Source organism: Myotis lucifugus, unplaced genomic scaffold (assembly GCF_000147115.1).
Source record: "Myotis lucifugus unplaced genomic scaffold, Myoluc2.0 scaffold_27, whole genome shotgun sequence".
NCBI lineage: Eukaryota > Metazoa > Chordata > Mammalia > Chiroptera > Vespertilionidae > Myotis > Myotis lucifugus.
Genome location: NW_005871075.1, coordinates 9,261,166 through 9,269,767, shown reverse-complemented (window position 1 = coordinate 9,269,767; position 8,602 = coordinate 9,261,166).

The window sequence follows — 8,602 nt, the reverse complement described above, 5'->3', positions numbered from 1 at the left end:
TTAGCATGTTTATTATAACTAGAGAAGCCAGAGAATGGATTCTTACATGGAATGTTATGACCTCACTGAATATTATATTTCACTTAGCTCTAGAAGCAATGAAATCTGTATCAAGTCATCAATTATATAAGAGGGGTTAAAGCAACATCTGAAATATAGTTAATAGATCAAAGAGAATTGTATTTTAACTTGTATTAAGGAATTAATTTGTGACATTGTCGAGATGAGTGACATGAATCACAAAACATGAATGATGAATTCTGGAAATATCACAACCCACCCGTATTTTCTTATTATGACATATGACACTGCTATAGAAGAGTGTAAATAACATATATGCACACTTTAGAGAACAGCAAAATAAATAGCCATTTTCCCAGCACCCGGTTTTAGAAATAGAATGCTCTCAATATCTTTACAATCCCCACTTTCCTTCTTGGGTCCCTTTCTCTGCCTCTCTCGTGGCAGTGGTTGTGAGCCTGAATTTTATGTTTATCTTTCTCCTGCCTTTCATCATGATTTTATTACATATGTACGTATTATATGCAATAAATATTTTAAAATTTTGCATTCTGCTGAAGCACCGATAAATGGAATCTACTGTATGTGTTCCTCTGTGATTTCCCCTTCTAACCCAATATTTAAGATTTAATCATGTTGCTACTTGAGCTGAAGTTACTCATTTTTACTGCTATATAGTGTCCATTTGTAATGATGTCTCACTGATATTTTTATTTATTTTAATTGTAATGGACATATATTTCAGGGCCCACTTGTAGTGGATGTAAACATAGGGAATGTGAAACAATTTACAAGTACTGTTTTTCTATTACAAATGTAAGGTGAGATACAAGAGTTTCTGTACAACAACATTTTACAAGCTTTTCTGACCATAATATAAATTGGTTTGGCACAATTTTCTCAAAACAATATTTGGATCACAAAGGATGCCTTTTGATATTTTCTGTTCCATTCCACTCCATTTCATTTTATTTTTAAAACTCCTGGTTATGTTCCTCTAAATTGATTTTTTGACCTACTCATGGGTCAATGAGTCAGTCAATGAGCAGTTTTAAGAAGGTTGCACCAGCACCAGGAATGGAGTTGCTGGGCTGGGGAACATGCACACCACCAGCCCATCACACAGCGCCCAGTGGGTGTGGTCATCGGCACTGGGCTCCTCCCCTACAGCCACAGCGCATGTGCTCTCTTCTACTACAGCTTTGTTCACATTTGATACCATCCGATTCTTACATTTTCTCTTTTACTACATTCCAGGTCTTTAATAAAAGTAATTGAATAGGTACCCAATATTAAAGCTCATCCAGATTAGAATAATCTACTCAGTCTGTCAATACAAATTCAGAAGAAATCAGGTTTCATTTGGGGGCATTTTTGCATATGAGCTTTTTCTTAGGAAAAAAAAGTGATGTATGCTAAACATACACACTAAAAAGTGAAGTGGCATCTGAAGTACAGTTTCTAAATTGACTCTTCTGGGGACTCTGATTGTCAGATCACTAGTCAACTATGAAAAGCATGAACCTATAATTGTAAAAAAAATCTACTTTGGGTTTTAATCTGAGTCAACAGAAATATTAGCAACACCAGTAAGCAAATGAAATGCATGTTTTGTATTCTGGGAGCCCAAGTCTACCACATATTCAAATAATTCCTGGTGTTGTCATTATGCTATTTCTATTTAAACTTAGACAAAAAGAATTCTTTGATTTTCCCACTGTATTCAATGAAGAATGATAGGAAGAGATTTGGATAATCTGCTTCTTTCACTCTTCTAAATCCTTGAGATAAATTTCTGGTGAACATGCCACTCACTCACTAGTGGAAAATTAGGGGCTTGGGATTGGGACTTGGGGCACGGGAACTTGCACTCTGACTGTGCCTCTCTCTGGCATGCGGAAGGTCTGGAGGGGAGGATTGCTACATTTCCGTGCACACAATCCTTCAGAGGTCTGCACCATCCCAGACCCTCAGCCATTGCCAACGCTGTGGCAAATTAGCAAGGCCAAGGAAGGCAGTCAAGTTCTCTTCTTGCAGACAGGCAGCTAATTTATTTATGGCAAATTCTTTGGCCCCTTGCCAACACCAAGCATGTTCACACAAAACTGGTTGGGGAGGGGAGGCAGAGAAAGGAAGACTGCAAAGCTGCATCCTGGCCCACAGCATCACTAGGGCTTCCAAAGGGTACAGCCTCCACGGGAGGGCTATTTGGGGAAAGGTTCTGAATCCAGTTTAAAAAGAGAGATGTATTTTACCACCAGCCTATCCCCTGCCTGGAAAGCTGTCTTAAAGAATTCCTGTAGCAGTATCCCACTTTGTAGAGCAGAACCTAAGGTCCAGGAATGAGGGAGTAACGCTCTTAGGAGCTTAGCAATTTTTGGTCCTGGCTCTGTTAGCAGTTTGCTGATTTTTAAAAACAAGTTTCATTTTGAACTTGTCAAGAGGGTTTTAGATCCATAAAGTTCCATCTATACTCACAGATTTAAATGCAAGCTATAGCACCTTCTGCCATTTAACTCCCAAATTATGTTCCCTTATTTTTTAAACACTGATCACTAATAGTAGGACTCTTTAATGTAGAGTATTTTCCATCAGTTTGATTTTGAGTTCTTAAAATTTATGGTTTTTATAGAATCATTTGTGTATTCACATTTATATTTTAAAGAAATAGCTTTATGTAAATGTGAGTCAAGAGGCTGAAAAAATAAATTTTAGTTTATAGTTTATGTCTAATACAGATTAATATTCAAGTAATAATATTCATTTATCTTCATTCATTCATTCATTTAACACCTTTCTAGGCACATGCCTGACATTTACAAAGGGCTTTATGTCATGCATCATTTCACAGAAGTCCAACAGAACCCTGAGAGCATCTTAGTGGATTCGAATGATGACGACGTTGGTGGGCTCTGGAGACCCTCTCAACAAGGCTGAAGCCTGAGGGTCTTCTCTGGGGTCTAGCTAGGCAGGCAAAGGGGGCATCTGAAGGCATTGGGACCTTGGTCAGTTGACCCCTTCCTCCCATCATCCCATCCTTACCCAGTTCCTATGCTCTGGAGGACAAGGTTGAGATAAGAAAATACTGAAATGCTAGTGATTCACTAGGCCCTCCCTCCCAGGAATAGCTTTCTGAATGTTCTAGCACAGTGATTCCCAAAGTGGGCGCTACTGCCCCCTGGTGGGCGCTGCAGCGATCCAGGGGGGCGGTGATGGTCACAGGTGCATTTGTTTTAACTTTTTTTGTATTACCTTTCTATTCTGAGTTCAATAAATAGTTTCATAATTTCAAACTTCAATGTTTCTAATTTACACCTTTCTTTACTATATTTTACGAAAAAGGTAGAAACATTAATACATATATCTTTCTGTTTAATTGCTATTAAAATTTAAAAAAATTAATTTCCAGGGGGCGCTGAGTAATATTTTTTCTGGAAAGGGGGCGGTAGGCCAAATAAGTTTGGGAACCACTGTTCTAGCACAACCAGAGGGAGTAACTCACAGAGATTGCTGCTGGAGGCGCTTCCTGTGTGGTGATACCCAGGTGGAGGAAAGAGTTTTGCTGATCACCTAGTTCCTCGTCCAGGAAAAATCGGGTGATAATTTTTGTATTGGCCCAACAGCTTCATTAGTTTTATTTTTCCCTCTGCAATACTGTTAAGACTTCTGATATTTTTGTGGCTGTTTTAGCTATTACATTAAGTAAAAAAACACTCCCAAATGGGCGATAACAAGTTGAAAAGTTGCTAACCAATTATGGGAAGGAGTGATTCTTAAATCTACTCTCCAGGCATCTAGAATAGCTGGAGGCTGTGCCTGAGAACTAAAAAGCTGATAAAAGAACCTCCAGGCAAATGAGTCAGCTAATGATGTGCACTGAGGAATTCTTCTTCATAAACTCTGCAGCCTACTGGGGAAAAGCTAGCTTCCTGCCTCTAACTTTCTTCCATATGCATATGTTGATAACATTTCTCAGGTATTAACATAACAGTAGGGAATTGTAACCCACCCCACCATTCTTTTGACATTGTTTCTGTAAATGGTGACCTGACTGATATGTAGCTTGTAGATAAGTAGCATCCTATATAATAAAAGGCTAATATGCAAATGAACCGAACAGGGGAAGACCACTTACTATGATGCGCACTGATCACCAGGGGTGGATGCTCAATGCAGGAGCTGTGTTTGTATAAGAATCCTAGGAACTAACTTCAGAAGATACAGATTCTGAACTTCAATCATCCAAGTTCCCAGAGATTTGCTGACCTTCAACCATAGAACCAGGATGAAGAAGACCAGGATGACACACACCAGACCATCACTTGATCAGTTTTGAGGTCCTTATCAGAATAGACTGTGCTGGCCTAAACATAGAGAACTTTTCGACCTCCTCCCTTTGATTTTTTTGTTCTGTTTTCCCTCTCCCTCCTTATAATAATCTCTCCCTGCAACATCTACAGATGTTGAGATGGGCTTTGTGACAAGAGTCCCCCATCTACTCCAGGGCCCACACTAGAATAAACCTCTTTCCTTTTTCACCAGCACCTGTCTCATGAGTTTGGCTTTCGTAGCCGCAGGCAGCCAAACCTGAGTTTTGGTTACATTAATAAACTACAAGGAAACAGTTGCCAAGTCTTTCACCTGTTATACCCCTCCCTGGTGGTGCTAATGGGCACAGATACTCTGGTGAAGCAAGGAGGTAATAGAGAAAAATCAACCATGATTAAAATAAGTAATGGAATTTGTGTCCCTCTGGAGAAGTCTTAATGGCACATGAGCCTCAGGTTAAGAAAATACTAAATGCATTTTATCCGCTTAGGGATCTGCATCTTGCTAGAAGATGGAAAGTGATCAAACCCAAAACCTAGATATGTGCCCTGACAGGGAATTGAACCCACAACCTTTGGTACATAGTACGATGCTCCAACCAACTGAGCCACACCAGCCAAGGCAATGCATGTGGTTTTTATGTCTCTACAGTCTTGACCAGGAACATTACTACTTATGCCTCCTGAGAACTCTGAGGATGAACTCATACCTTTAACCTGGTTTCATACTTAAGAAAACTGGTAAAGGCTCTGTGAGCGCTTGGAATTGTGACATTTGGCAAATGGCTGAGTCATTCTGTTCTTTGTGTATGTTTTTGCGGAGGTTTTTAAACATATCCTAAAATGAAAAAGGAAACAGCTTCCTAGTTATAGTGCCACTACAGTAATATTATATATAGAGAGTTCCTAATTTAGAGTTGCTACTGACCTTTTTCAGAATAGAAATTGGCACTGATTAGGCAATATGCCTAGGAAAAAATCTCTGATGTATTCATATACAATATCCTTTCCAGAATCAATGTTCCAATTCCAAGTAGGTCTAGAAAGGGAAGCACTAACCATCGCTTCCTTACCTAACTGGAAGACATTCCCTTAGCAGGGGATTTTGGTCTGTCATTAATACCTCATTTAAGCTATTCACTGAATGTCACTAACTTAGTTCCTGGAAGCTGGCTGGGAGCAAGACAGATGGGGGACTGTATGGGTTGTGAAGAGTAGGGTAGCAGCTTTTATCTCTGTTACCTGAAGATAGACTCTTATCTTGACTTCTCTCAGGATGACTTGGCATTTGGCTCAGCAGGAGATGGTTTTAGAAATCATGTGTGGCAAGGAAGAAGGTAAAGAGCTAGATTCTTAAATGCTCAGGTACTTCTTGACCTGTGAATGCCAAGAGTCATGATCATGTTGAAACTGTGCGTGTTGCCTTTGCAAGGGCTCAAAACTGCCCAAAGAGGACTTCAGCGGAATATAGTGAAGTCATGTTTTTGAGAGAAGGAAGATTTGAGAGCTGATTTTAAGGTCTCTCCTTATAATAATGAACTATCAGCAGTTTGAAGATATGTTATTTCTAACTAACAAGTTCCTGTCAGCTCATTAATGCTATATTTATAAGAAACGATGATAGACATTGTTCTAATTATGTACATAATCTACAAATTACAGAATACTGTAGAAATAAAATTATTGATGTAATTATGCAAGTATGAAATTAGGGATTTTTTTGTAACAGATATTGTTATGTTGCAAGAACATTTTTTTAGGGGAACTTGGGCAGGGGGTGGTTTTGATAGAAAAATGTGAGAGCAAATTAACTTTCCATCTCTGGATTTCTCTTTACACTTGGGGTGGATGGTTCATTTTGAGGAACTGGAACTTAACTATCTGTTTTTGTTTTGTTTCCTTTGTTTTTAAAATCACATGCCCTTTATCTCTGAGCATCAGCGCAAGCACTTACCACAATGCACTGTTTCTTAAATCTCAGTTAATCCAGGGCCCCCTGGGAAAGGTATGTTTGTATTGTGAGATAACTCTGAAAAATTAGGTTTTCCAATGTTTCTTTTGAAGTTGAAATCTATATTGCAACAGTGGGGAAGTAATCCAGGGAAGGGAGACAGCCAGGAAAGGGTGAGTTATCAAGGCAGCTACCAGTGTGGACAAGTGGAGCCTAATTCCATGGGGGGGGGGGGGGAAACTCTGGGAAATGGTGCGGGCTTCTCGGAATAATTCCCCTGAGGAGGCAAGGAAGTTCGAATCCCTCTGCACCAGCTCCCACTATTACTGGCTGAAGGTTGTTCCCAGGGACTGTTAATTCCCTGGCACTTGTCCTTCTGTGCTTCTGGCAGGAGTTCTTGGCACTGAGAGGCAGGTCCCAGCCATTGGAAGTTGCCTGGAGTAACTGAATAGTGGGGGTTCAAGGAATACGAGGGGGCACTACAGTACCTGGTACAATGGACAGTGGAGTTACCACCAGCAGTCCAAGAATCTGCACATTGGCATGCAGTGATCATCACCCACCGGAGTGGGGGTGGGGGCCTTTTTCTGATACACAGTTATTTATATACTAGAGGCCCGGTGCACAAAAATTTGTGCACTCGGGGGAAGGGGGTTCCCTCAGCCCGGGCTATGCCCTCTTGCAGTCTGGGACCCCTTGGAGGATGTCCACCTGCTGGCTTAGGCCTGCTCACTGGGGGATCGGGCCCAAGCTGGCAGTCAGACATCCCTCTGGCAGCCTGGCAGCCCTCGGGGGATGTCTACTTGCCAGCGGGGAGCAGGCCTAAGCTGCAGTCGGACATCCTTAGCGCTGCTGAGGAGGTGGGAGAGGCTCCCAGCACCACCGCTGTACTGGCAGCCATCAGCCTGGCTTGTGGCTGAGCAGAGCTCCCCCTGTGGGAGCACACTGACCACCAGGCGGCAGCTCCTGCATTGAGCGTCTGCTCCCTGGTGGTCAGTGTGTGTCATAGTGACCAGTCATTCCCAGTCGTTCTGCTGTTAGGATCAATTTGCATATTACCCTTTTATTATATAGAATAGAGGCCTGGTGCACAGGTGGGGGCCGACTGGTGTGCCCTGAAGGGTGTCCTGGATCAGGGTGGGGGTCCCGCTGGGGTTCCTGGCCAGCCTGGGTGAGGAGCTGATGGCTGTTTGCAGGCTGCCCAAACCCCCTTCAGGGTGGGGGTCCCCACTGAGGTGCCTGGCCAGCCTGGGTAAGGGGCTGATGGCTGTTTTCAGACTGACCAAGCCCCCTGGCGACTGAAGCTCCCAGCCTTTCCTTTTTTTGTTTTTTGTTTTTTATTCGCTCCAGCTCCATGGCCATGGCGACTGGAAGCAGGTATCTGGGGTTTATTTACCTTCTATAATTGAAACTTTGTTGTCTTGAAATGAGGCAGCAGCCGCCAGGAAGCTTGGCTTCTTCCATCACAGGGGCAAGCAAGCCTCCTGCTCACTCCAGCTCCGTGGCCACGGCCTGCTGAAAGCAGATATCTGGGGTTTATTTACCTTCTATAATTGAAACTTTGTTGCTTTTGAGTGTAGCTCAGAGCCAGTGGTAGGCTGGCTTCCTCCATCACTGGAGCAAGCAAACCTCGTGCTCGCTCCAGCTCCATGGCCACAGCTGGCTGAAAGCAGGTATATGGGATTTATTTACCTTCTATAATTGAAACTTTGTTGCCTTGAAAGGAGGCAGCAGCCACCGGGAAGCTTGGCTTCTTCCATTGCAGGGGCAAGCAAGCCTCCTGCTCACTCCAGCTCCATGGCCACGGCCGGCTGAAAGCAAGTATCTGGGGTTTATTTACCTTCTATAATTGAAACTTTGTTGCTTTGAGTGTAGCTCAGAGCAGGCCGTGGCAGGCTGGCTTCCTCCATCACTGGAGCAAGCAAGCCTCCTGCTCGCTCCAGCTCCATGGCTGCTGGCCGCCATCTTGATTGGGTTAATTTGCATATAGTCGAGGAACCAAGATGGCGGCATAGGTAAACACCGGAGACTGCTGCCGCAAACAACCACTTCAAAAATACAACTAAAAGACGGAACGGACATCACCCAGAACCACAGGAAAGCTGGCTGAGGAGAGACTCTTCAACTAGAAGGAAAGAGAACAGCAAACCGAGGCTCAGAGGAGGCGCAGTGTGGAAAATACAAAGGTACCGAGGTGCGCGCGCAAAGCGGGCTGGTGGCTGAGGGCGCGGTTGTCGTTTTCAGTCAGGAGGGAGTCTCAGACTCTGGGCTCCAGATCCGGGCGAGTCTCTAGGGACTCAGA